General features: G+C 40.0%; 8 non-coding genes across 8 annotated transcripts; all 8 read left to right on the forward strand.

Annotated features, from left to right (window-relative positions):
- The first annotated feature begins 350 nt into the window (after positions 1 to 350).
- TRNAF-GAA (transfer RNA phenylalanine (anticodon GAA)) lies at positions 351 to 423 on the forward strand. Its single transcript has one exon. It is a non-coding gene; the product is annotated as a tRNA-Phe (tRNA).
- A 1092-nt stretch (positions 424 to 1515) lies between these two features.
- TRNAF-GAA (transfer RNA phenylalanine (anticodon GAA)) lies at positions 1516 to 1588 on the forward strand. The gene has a single exon. It is a non-coding gene; the product is annotated as a tRNA-Phe (tRNA).
- Positions 1589 to 2680: 1092 nt separating this feature from the next.
- On the forward strand, positions 2681 to 2753 carry TRNAF-GAA (transfer RNA phenylalanine (anticodon GAA)). The gene has a single exon. It is a non-coding gene; the product is annotated as a tRNA-Phe (tRNA).
- A 510-nt stretch (positions 2754 to 3263) lies between these two features.
- On the forward strand, positions 3264 to 3336 carry TRNAF-GAA (transfer RNA phenylalanine (anticodon GAA)). Its single transcript has one exon. It is a non-coding gene; the product is annotated as a tRNA-Phe (tRNA).
- Positions 3337 to 3846: 510 nt separating this feature from the next.
- On the forward strand, positions 3847 to 3919 carry TRNAF-GAA (transfer RNA phenylalanine (anticodon GAA)). Its single transcript has one exon. It is a non-coding gene; the product is annotated as a tRNA-Phe (tRNA).
- A 510-nt stretch (positions 3920 to 4429) lies between these two features.
- TRNAF-GAA (transfer RNA phenylalanine (anticodon GAA)) lies at positions 4430 to 4502 on the forward strand. Its single transcript has one exon. It is a non-coding gene; the product is annotated as a tRNA-Phe (tRNA).
- Positions 4503 to 5012: 510 nt separating this feature from the next.
- On the forward strand, positions 5013 to 5085 carry TRNAF-GAA (transfer RNA phenylalanine (anticodon GAA)). Its single transcript has one exon. It is a non-coding gene; the product is annotated as a tRNA-Phe (tRNA).
- Positions 5086 to 9671: 4586 nt separating this feature from the next.
- Positions 9672 to 9744, forward strand: TRNAF-GAA (transfer RNA phenylalanine (anticodon GAA)). Its single transcript has one exon. It is a non-coding gene; the product is annotated as a tRNA-Phe (tRNA).
- Positions 9745 to 10000: the final 256 nt, after the last annotated feature.

Raw genomic sequence — 10000 nt, forward strand, 5'->3', positions numbered from 1 at the left:
GCCTTCAGGTTAGACTATGAATGTTTCCCATTTCATGCTTTTTTGTAATGTAAACTCTTGTCTGCCTTACCTTCAACTTCCCCTTGAACACAGATGTCAGTAGTCAGATGACGTTGCTTACCTACTCAGGCCACATACGTCTGGGTAATATAATGCTAGTCCATTCAGAGTTAAAAAAACGCTACCTAACCCGGATCCCAAAACTCTATTTACCCATTGCACAAGTTAACTGCTGAATGATACAGGACTCCTTAAAACATATCTCTAACATATAAGGGTAAACATCCAGGTCATGCATCTAGTTTGTTGAATGGTTCAAATCAAAGTATGAAGACCACAGCTAGCAGCAGGCCGAAATAGCTCAGTTGGGAGAGCGTTAGACTGAAGATCTAAAGGTCCCTGGTTCAATCCCGGGTTTCGGCACAGTTGAGAGGTTGCTTGCTTCTGACAAAAGAGGTCTTGGAATCTGCTGCAGTACTTTTTTCTCTATTCATCAAATTTTTTCCAACTGATATACAACACAAGCAATTTAACATAGACTTTGCTTTGTGTCCTCCTTCTAAACTTGCTTCCACATTTCTTGCCTTCAGGTTAGACTATGAATGTTTCCCATTTCATGCTTTTTTGTAATGTAAACTCTTGTCTGCCTTACCTTCAACTTCCCCTTGAACACAAATGTCAGTAGTCAGATGACGTTGCTTACCTACTCAGGCCACATACGTCTGGGTAATATAGTGCTAGTCCATTCAGAGTTAAAAAAACGCTACCTAACCCGGATCCCAAAACTCTATTTACCCATTGCACAAGTTAACTGCTGAATGATACAGGACTCCTTAAAACATATCTCTAACATATAAGGGTAAACATCCAGGTCATGCATCTAGTTTGTTGAATGGTTCAAATCAAAGTATGAAGACCACAGCTAGCAGCAGGCCGAAATAGCTCAGTTGGGAGAGCGTTAGACTGAAGATCTAAAGGTCCCTGGTTCAATCCCGTGTTTCGGCACAGTTGAGAGGTTCTTTGCTTCTAACAAAATAGGTCTTGGAATCAGCTGTAGTACTTTTTTCACTATTCATCAAATTTTTTCTAACTGATATACAACACAAGCAATTTAACATAGACTTTGCTTTGTGTCCTCCTTGTAAACTTGCTTCCACATTCCTTGCCTTCAGGTTAGACTATGAATGTTTCCCATTTCATGCTTTTTTGTAATGTAAACTCTTGTCTGCATTACCTTCAACTTCCCCTTGAACACAGATGTCAGTAGTCAGATGACATTGCTTACCTTCTCAGGCCACATACGTCTGGGTAATATAGTGCTAGTCCATTCAGAGTTAAAAAAACGTTACCTAACCCGGATCCCAAAAACGTTATTTACCCATTGCACAAGTTAACTGCTGAATGATACAGGACTCCTTAAAACATATCTCTAACATATAAGTGTAAATATCCAGGTCATGCATCTAGTTTGTTGAATGGTTCAAATCAAAGTATGAAGACCACAGCTAGCAGCAGGCCGAAATAGCTCAGTTGGGAGAGCGTTAGACTGAAGATCTAAAGGTCCCTGGTTCAATCCCGGGTTTCGGCACAGATGAGAGGTTCCTTTCTTCTAACAAAATAGGTCTTGGAATCAGCTGTAGTACTTTTTTCTCTATTCATCAAATTCTTTCCAACTGATATACAACACAAGCAATTTAACATAGACTTTGATTTGTGTCCTCCTTCTAAACTTGCTTCCACATTTCTTGCCTTCAGGTTAGACTATGAATGTTTCCCATTTCAGGCTTTTTTGTAATGTAAACTCTTGTCTGCATTACCTTCAACTTCCCCTTGAACACAGATGTCAGTGGTCAGATGACGTTGCTTACCTACTCAGGCCACATACGTCTGGGTAATATAGTGCTAGTCCATTCAGAGTTAAAAAAACGCTACCTAACCCGGATCCCAAAAACGCTATTTACCCATTGCACAAGTTAACTGCAGAATGATACAGGACTCCTTAAAACATATCTCTAACATATAAGGGTAAATATCCAGGTCATGCATCTAGTTTGTTGAATGGTTCAAATCAAAGTATGAAGACATCAGCTAGCAGCAGGCCGAAATAGCTCAGTTGGGAGAGCGTTAGACTGAAGATCTGAAGGTCGCTGGTTCAATCCCGGGTGTCGGCACAGTTCAGAGGTTGCTTGCTTCTGACAAAAGAGGTCTTGGAATCTGCTGCAGTACTTTTTTCTCTATTCATCAAATTTTTTCCAACTGATATACAACACAAGCAATTTAACATAGACTTTGCTTTGTGTCCTCCTTCTAAACTTGCTTCCACATTTCTTGCCTTCAGGTTAGACTATGAATGTTTCCCATTTCATGCTTTTTTGTAATGTAAACTCTTGTCTGCCTTACCTTCAACTTCCCCTTGAACACAGATGTCAGTAGTCAGATGACGTTGCTTACCTACTCAGGCCACATACGTCTGGGTAATATAATGCTAGTCCATTCAGAGTTAAAAAAACGCTACCTAACCCGGATCCCAAAACTCTATTTACCCATTGCACAAGTTAACTGCTGAATGATACAGGACTCCTTAAAACATATCTCTAACATATAAGGGTAAACATCCAGGTCATGCATCTAGTTTGTTGAATGGTTCAAATCAAAGTATGAAGACCACAGCTAGCAGCAGGCCGAAATAGCTCAGTTGGGAGAGCGTTAGACTGAAGATCTAAAGGTCCCTGGTTCAATCCCGGGTTTCGGCACAGTTGAGAGGTTGCTTGCTTCTAACAAAATAGGTCTTGGAATCAGCTGTAGTACTTTTTTCACTATTCATCAAATTTTTTCTAACTGATATACAACACAAGCAATTTAACATAGACTTTGCTTTGTGTCCTCCTTCTAAACTTGCTTCCACATTTCTTGCCTTCAGGTTAGACTATGAATGTTTCCCATTTCATGCTTTTTTGTAATGTAAACTCTTGTCTGCATTACCTTCAACTTTCCCTTGAACACAGATGTCAGTAGTCAGATGACATTGCTTACCTTCTCAGGCCACATACGTCTGGGTAATATAGTGCTAGTCCATTCAGAGTTAAAAAAACGTTACCTAACCCGGATCCCAAAAACGCTATTTACCCATTGCACAAGTTAACTGCTGAATGATACAGGACTCCTTAAAACATATCTCTAACATATAAGTGTAAATATCCAGGTTATGCATCTAGTTTGTTGAATGGTTCAAATCAAAGTATGAAGACCACAGCTAGCAGCAGGCCGAAATAGCTCAGTTGGGAGAGCGTTAGACTGAAGATCTAAAGGTCCCTGGTTCAATCCCGGGTTTCGGCACAGTTGAGAGGTTCCTTTCTTCTAACAAAATAGGTCTTGGAATCAGCTGTAGTACTTTTTTCTCTATTCATCAAATTCTTTCCAACTGATATACAACACAAGCAATTTAACATAGACTTTGCTTTGTGTCCTCCTTCTAAACTTGCTTCCACATTTCTTGCCTTCAGGTTAGACTATGAATGTTTCCCATTTCATGCTTTTTTGTAATGTAAACTCTTGTCTGCATTACCTTCAACTTCCCCTTGAACACAGATGTCAGTAGTCAGATGACATTGCTTACCTTCTCAGGCCACATACGTCTGGGTAATATAGTGCTAGTCCATTCAGAGTTAAAAAAACGTTACCTAACCCGGATCCCAAAAACGCTATTTACCCATTGCACAAGTTAACTGCTGAATGATACAGGACTCCTTAAAACATATCTCTAACATATAAGTGTAAATATCCAGGTTGTGCATCTAGTTTGTTGAATGGTTCAAATCAAAGTATGAAGACCACAGCTAGCAGCAGGCCGAAATAGCTCAGTTGGGAGAGCGTTAGACTGAAGATCTAAAGGTCCCTGGTTCAATCCCGGGTTTCGGCACAGTTGAGAGGTTCCTTTCTTCTAACAAAATAGGTCTTGGAATCAGCTGTAGTACTTTTTTCTCTATTCATCAAATTCTTTCCAACTGATATACAACACAAGCAATTTAACATAGACTTTGATTTGTGTCCTCCTTCTAATCTTGCTTCCACATTTCTTGCCTTCAGGTTAGACTATGAATGTTTCCCATTTCAGGCTTTTTTGTAATGTAAACTCTTGTCTGCATTACCTTCAACTTCCCCTTGAACACAGATGTCAGTGGTCAGATGACGTTGCTTACCTACTCAGGCCACATACGTCTGGGTAATATAGTGCTAGTCCATTCAGAGTTAAAAAAACGCTACCTAACCCGGATCCCAAAAACGCTATTTACCCATTGCACAAGTTAACTGCTGAATGATACAGGACTCCTTAAAACATATCTCTAACATATAAGGGTAAATATCCAGGTCATGCATCTAGTTTGTTGAATGGTTCAAATCAAAGTATGAAGACCACAGCTAGCAGCAGGCCGAAATAGCTCAGTTGGGAGAGCGTTAGACTGAAGATCTAAAGGTCCCTGGTTCAATCCCGGGTTTCGGCACAGTTGAGAAGTTCCTTTCTTCTAACAAAATAGGTCTTGGAATCAGCTGTAGTACTTTTTTCTCTATTCATCAAATTCTTTCCAACTGATATACAACACAAGCAATTTAACTTAGACTTTGATTTGTGTCCTCCTTCTAAACTTGCTTCCACATTTCTTGCCTTCAGGTTAGACTATGAATGTTTGCCATTTCAGGCTTTTTTGTAATGTAAACTCTTGTCTGCATTACCTTCAACTTCCCTTTGAACACAGATGTCAGTGGTCAGATGACGTTGCTTACCTACTCAGGCCACATACGTCTGGGTAATATAGTGCTAGTCCATTCAGAGTTAAAAAAACGCTACCTAACCCGGATCCCAAAAACGCTATTTACCCATTGCACAAGTTAACTGCTGAATGATACAGGACTCCTTAAAACATATCTCTAACATATAAGGGTAAATATCCAGGTCATGCATCTAGTTTGTTGAATGGTTCAAATCAAAGTATGAAGACCTCAGCTAGCAGCAGGCCGAAATAGCTCAGTTGGGAGAGCGTTAGACTGAAGATCTGAAGGTCCCTGGTTCAATCCCGGGTTTCGGCACAGTTGAGAGGTTGCTTGCTTCTGACAAAAGAGGTCTTGGAATCTGCTGCAGTACTTTTTTCTCTATTCATCAAATTTTTTCCAACTGATATACAACACAAGCAATTTAACATAGACTTTGCTTTGTGTCCTCCTTCCAAACTTGCTTCCACATTTCTTGCCTTCAGGTTAGACTATGAATGTTTCCCATTTCATGCTTTTTTGTAATGTAAACTCTTGTCTGCCTTACCTTCAACTTCCCCTTGAACACAGATGTCAGTAGTCAGATGACGTTGCTTACCTACTCAGGCCACATACGTCTGGGTAATATAGTGCTAGTCCATTCAGAGTTAAAAAAACGCTACCTAACCCGGATCCCAAAACTCTATTTACCCATTGCACAAGTTAACTGCTGAATGATACAGGACTCCTTAAAACATATCTCTAACATATAAGGGTAAACATCCAGGTCATGCATCTAGTTTGTTGAATGGTTCAAATCAAAGTATGAAGACCACAGCTAGAAGCAGGCAGAAATAGCTCAGTTGGGAGAGCGTTAGACTGAAGATCTAAAGGTCCCTGGTTCAATCCCGGGTTTCGGCACAGTTGAGAGGTTCCTTTCTTCTAACAAAATAGGTCTTGGAATCAGCTGTAGTACTTTTTTCTCTATTCATCAAATTCTTTCCAACTGATATACAACACAAGCAATTTAACATAGACTTTGATTTGTGTCCTCCTTCTAAACTTGCTTCCACATTTCTTGCCTTCAGGTTAGACTATGAATGTTTCCCATTTCAGGCTTTTTTGTAATGTAAACTCTTGTCTGCATTACCTTCAACTTCCCCTTGAACACAGATGTCAGTGGTCAGATGACGTTGCTTACCTACTCAGGCCACATACGTCTGGGTAATATAGTGCTAGTCCATTCAGAGTTAAAAAAACGCTACCGAACCCGGATCCCAAAAACGCTATTTACCCATTGCACAAGTTAACTGCTGAATGATACAGGACTCCTTAAAACATATCTCTAACATATAAGGGTAAATATCCAGGTCATGCATCTAGTTTGTTGAATGGTTCAAATCAAAGTATGAAGACCTCAGCTAGCAGCAGGCCGAAATAGCTCATTTGGGAGAGCGTTAGACTGAAGATCTGAAGGTCCCTGGTTAAATCCCGGGTTTCGGCACAGTTGAGAGGTTGCTTGCTTCTGACAAAAGAGGTCTTGGAATCTGCTGCAGTACTTTTTTCTCTATTCATCAATTTTTTTCCAACTGATATACAACACAAGCAATTTAACATAGACTTTGCTTTGTGTCCTCCTTCTAAACTTGCTTTCACATTTCTTGCCTTCAGGTTAGACTATGAATGTTTCCCATTTCATGCTTTTTTGTAATGTAAACTCTTGTCTGCCTTACCTTCAACTTCCCCTTGAACACAGATGTCAGTAGTCAGATGACGTTGCTTACCTACTCAGCCCACATACGTCTGGGTAATATAGTGCTAGTCCATTCAGAGTTAAAAAAACGCTACCTAACCTGGATCCCAAAACTCTATTTACCCATTGCACAAGTTAACTGCTGAATGATACAGGACTCCTTAAAACATATCTCTAACATATAAGGGTAAACATCCAGGTCATGCATCTAGTTTGTTGAGTGGTTCAAATCAAAGTATGAAGACCACAGCTAGCAGCAGGCCGAAATAGCTCAGTTGGGAGACGTTAGACTGAAGATCTAAGGGTCCTGGTTCAATCCCGGGTTTCGGCACAGTTGAGAGGTTCTTTGCTTCTAACAAAATAGGTCTTGGAATCAGCTGTAGTACTTTTTTCACTATTCATCAAATTTTTTCTAACTGATATACAACACAAGCAATTTAACATAGACTTTGCTTTGTGTCCTCCTTCTAAACTTGCTTCCACATTTCTTGCCTTCAGGTTAGACTGTGAATGTTTCCCATTTCATGCTTTTTTGTAATGTAAACTCTTGTCTGCATTACCTTCAACTTCCCCTTGAACACAGATGTCAGTGGTCAGATGACGTTGCTTACCTACTCAGGCCACATACGTCTGGGTAATATAGTGCTAGTCCATTCAGAGTTAAAAAAAACGCTACCTAACCCGGATCCCAAAAACGCTATTTACCCATTGCACAAGTTAACTGCTGAATGATACAGGACTCCTTAAAACATATCTCTAACATATAAGGGTAAATATCCAGGTCATGCATCTAGTTTGTTGAATGGTTCAAATCAAAGTATGAAGACCACAGATAGCAGCAGGCCGAAATAGCTCAGTTGGGAGAGCGTTAGACTGAAGATCTGAAGGTCCCTGGTCAATCCCGGGTTTCGGCACAGTTGAGAGGTTCCTTGCTTCTGGCAAAAGAGGTCTTGGAATCTGCTGCAGTACTTTTTTCTCTATTCATCAAATTTTTTCCAACTGATATACAACACAAGTAATTTAACATAGACTTTGCTTTCTGTCCTCATTCTAAACTTGCTTCCACATTTCTTGCCTTCAGGTTAGACTATGAATGTTTCCCATTTCATGCTTCTTTGTAAAGTAACCTCTTGTCTGCCTTACCTTCAACTTCCCCTTGAACACAGATGTCAGTAGTCAGATGACATTGCTTACCTACTCAGGCCAAATACGTCTGGGTAATATAGTGCTAGTCCATTCAGAGTTAAAAAAACGCTATCTAACCCGGATCCTAAAAACGCTATTTACCCATTGCACAAGTTAACTGCTGAATGATACAGGACTCCTTAAAACATATCTCTAACATATAAGGGTAAATATCCAGGTCATGCATCTTGTTTGTTGAATGGTTCAAATCAAAGTATGAAGACCACAGCTAACAGCAGGCTGAAATAGCTCAGTTGGGAGAGCGTTAGACTGAAGATCTAAAGGTCTCTGGTTCAATCCCGGGTTTCGGCACAGTTGAGAGGTTACTTTCTTCTAACAAAATAGGTCTTGGAATCAGCTGTAGTACTTTTTTCTCTATTCATCAAATTCTTTCCAACTGATATACAACACAAGCAATTTAACATAGACTTTGATTTGTGTCCTCCTTCTAAACTTGCTTCCACATTTCTTGCCTTCAGGTTAGACTATGAATGTTTCCCATTTCAGGCTTTTTTGTAATGTAAACTCTTGTCTGCATTACCTTCAACTTCCCCTTGAACACAGATGTCAGTGGTCAGATGACGTTGCTTACCTACTCAGGCCACATACGTCTGGGTAATATAGTGCTAGTCCATTCAGAGTTAAAAAAACGCTACCTAACCCGGATCCCAAAAACGCTATTTACCCATTGCACAAGTTAACTGCTGAATGATACAGGACTCCTTAAAACATATCTCTAACATATAAGGGTAAATATCCAGGTCATGCATCTAGTTTGTTGAATGGTTCAAATCAAAGTATGAAGACCTCAGCTAGCAGCAGGCCGAAATAGCTCAGTTGGGAGAGCGTTAGACTGAAGATCTGAAGGTCCCTCGTTCAATCCCGGGTTTCGGCACAGTTGAGAGGTTGCTTGCTTCTGACAAAAGAGGTCTTGGAATCTGCTGCAGTACTTTTTTCTCTATTCATCAAATTTTTTCCAACTGATATATAACACAAGCAATTTAACATAGACTTTGCTTTGTGTCCTCCTTCTAAACTTGCTTCCACATTTCTTGCCTTCAGGTTAGACTATGAATGTTTCCCATTTCAGGCTTTTTTGTAATGTAAACTCTTGTCTGCATTACCTTCAACTTCCCCTTGAACACAGATGTCAGTGATCAGATGACGTTGCTTACCTACTCAGGCCACATACGTCTGGGTAATATAGTGCTAGTCCATTCAGAGTTAAAAAAACGCTACCTAACCCGGATCCCAAAAACGCTATTTACCCATTGCACAAGTTAACTGCTGAATGATACAGGACTCCTTAAAACATATCTCTAACATATAAGGGTAAATATCCAGGTCATGCATCTAGTTTGTTGAATGGTTCAAATCAAAGTATGAAGACAACAGATAGCAGCAGGCCGAAATAGCTCAGTTGGGAGAGCGTTAGACTGAAGATCTGAAGGTCCCTGGTTCAATCCCGAGTTTCGGCACAGTTGAGAGGTTCCTTGCTTCTGGCAAAAGAGGTCTTGGAATCTGCTGCAGTACTTTTTCTCTATTCATCAAATTTTTTCCAACTGATATACAACACAAGTAATTTAACATAGACTTTGCTTTCTGTCCTCATTCTAAACTTGCTTCCACATTTCTTGCCTTCAGGTTAGACTATGAATGTTTCCCATTTCATGCTTTTTTGTAAAGTAACCTCTTGTCTGCCTTACCTTCAACTTCCCCTTGAACACAGATGTCAGTAGTCAGATGACATTGCTTACCTACTCAGGCCAAATACGTCTGGGTAATATAGTGCTAGTCCATTCAGAGTTAAAAAAACGCTATCTAACCCGGATCCCAAAAACGCTATTTACCCATTGCACAAGTTAACTGCTGAATGATACAGGACTCCTTAAAACATATCTCTAACATATAAGGGTAAATATCCAGGTCATGCATCTAGTTTGTTGAATGGTTCAAATCAAAGTATGAAGACCACAGCTAGCAGCAGGCCGAAATAGCTCAGTTGGGAGAGCGTTAGACTGAAGATCTAAAGGTCCCTGGTTCAATCCCGGGTTTCGGCACAGTTGAGAAGTTCCTTTCTTCTAACAAAATAGGTCTTGGAATCAGCTGTAGTACATTTTTCTCTATTCATCAAATTCTTTCCAACTGATATACAACACAAGCAATTTAACATAGACTTTGATTTGTGTCCTCCTTCTAAACTTGCTTCCACATTTCTTGCCTTCAGGTTAGACTATGAATGTTTCCCATTTCAGGCTTTTTTGTAATGTAAACTCTTGTCTGCATTACCTTCAACTTCCCCTTGAACACAGATGT

The sequence above is a fragment of the Lissotriton helveticus genome, chromosome 8 (genome assembly GCF_964261635.1).
Source record: "Lissotriton helveticus chromosome 8, aLisHel1.1, whole genome shotgun sequence".
Classification (NCBI taxonomy): Eukaryota; Metazoa; Chordata; class Amphibia; order Caudata; family Salamandridae; genus Lissotriton; species Lissotriton helveticus.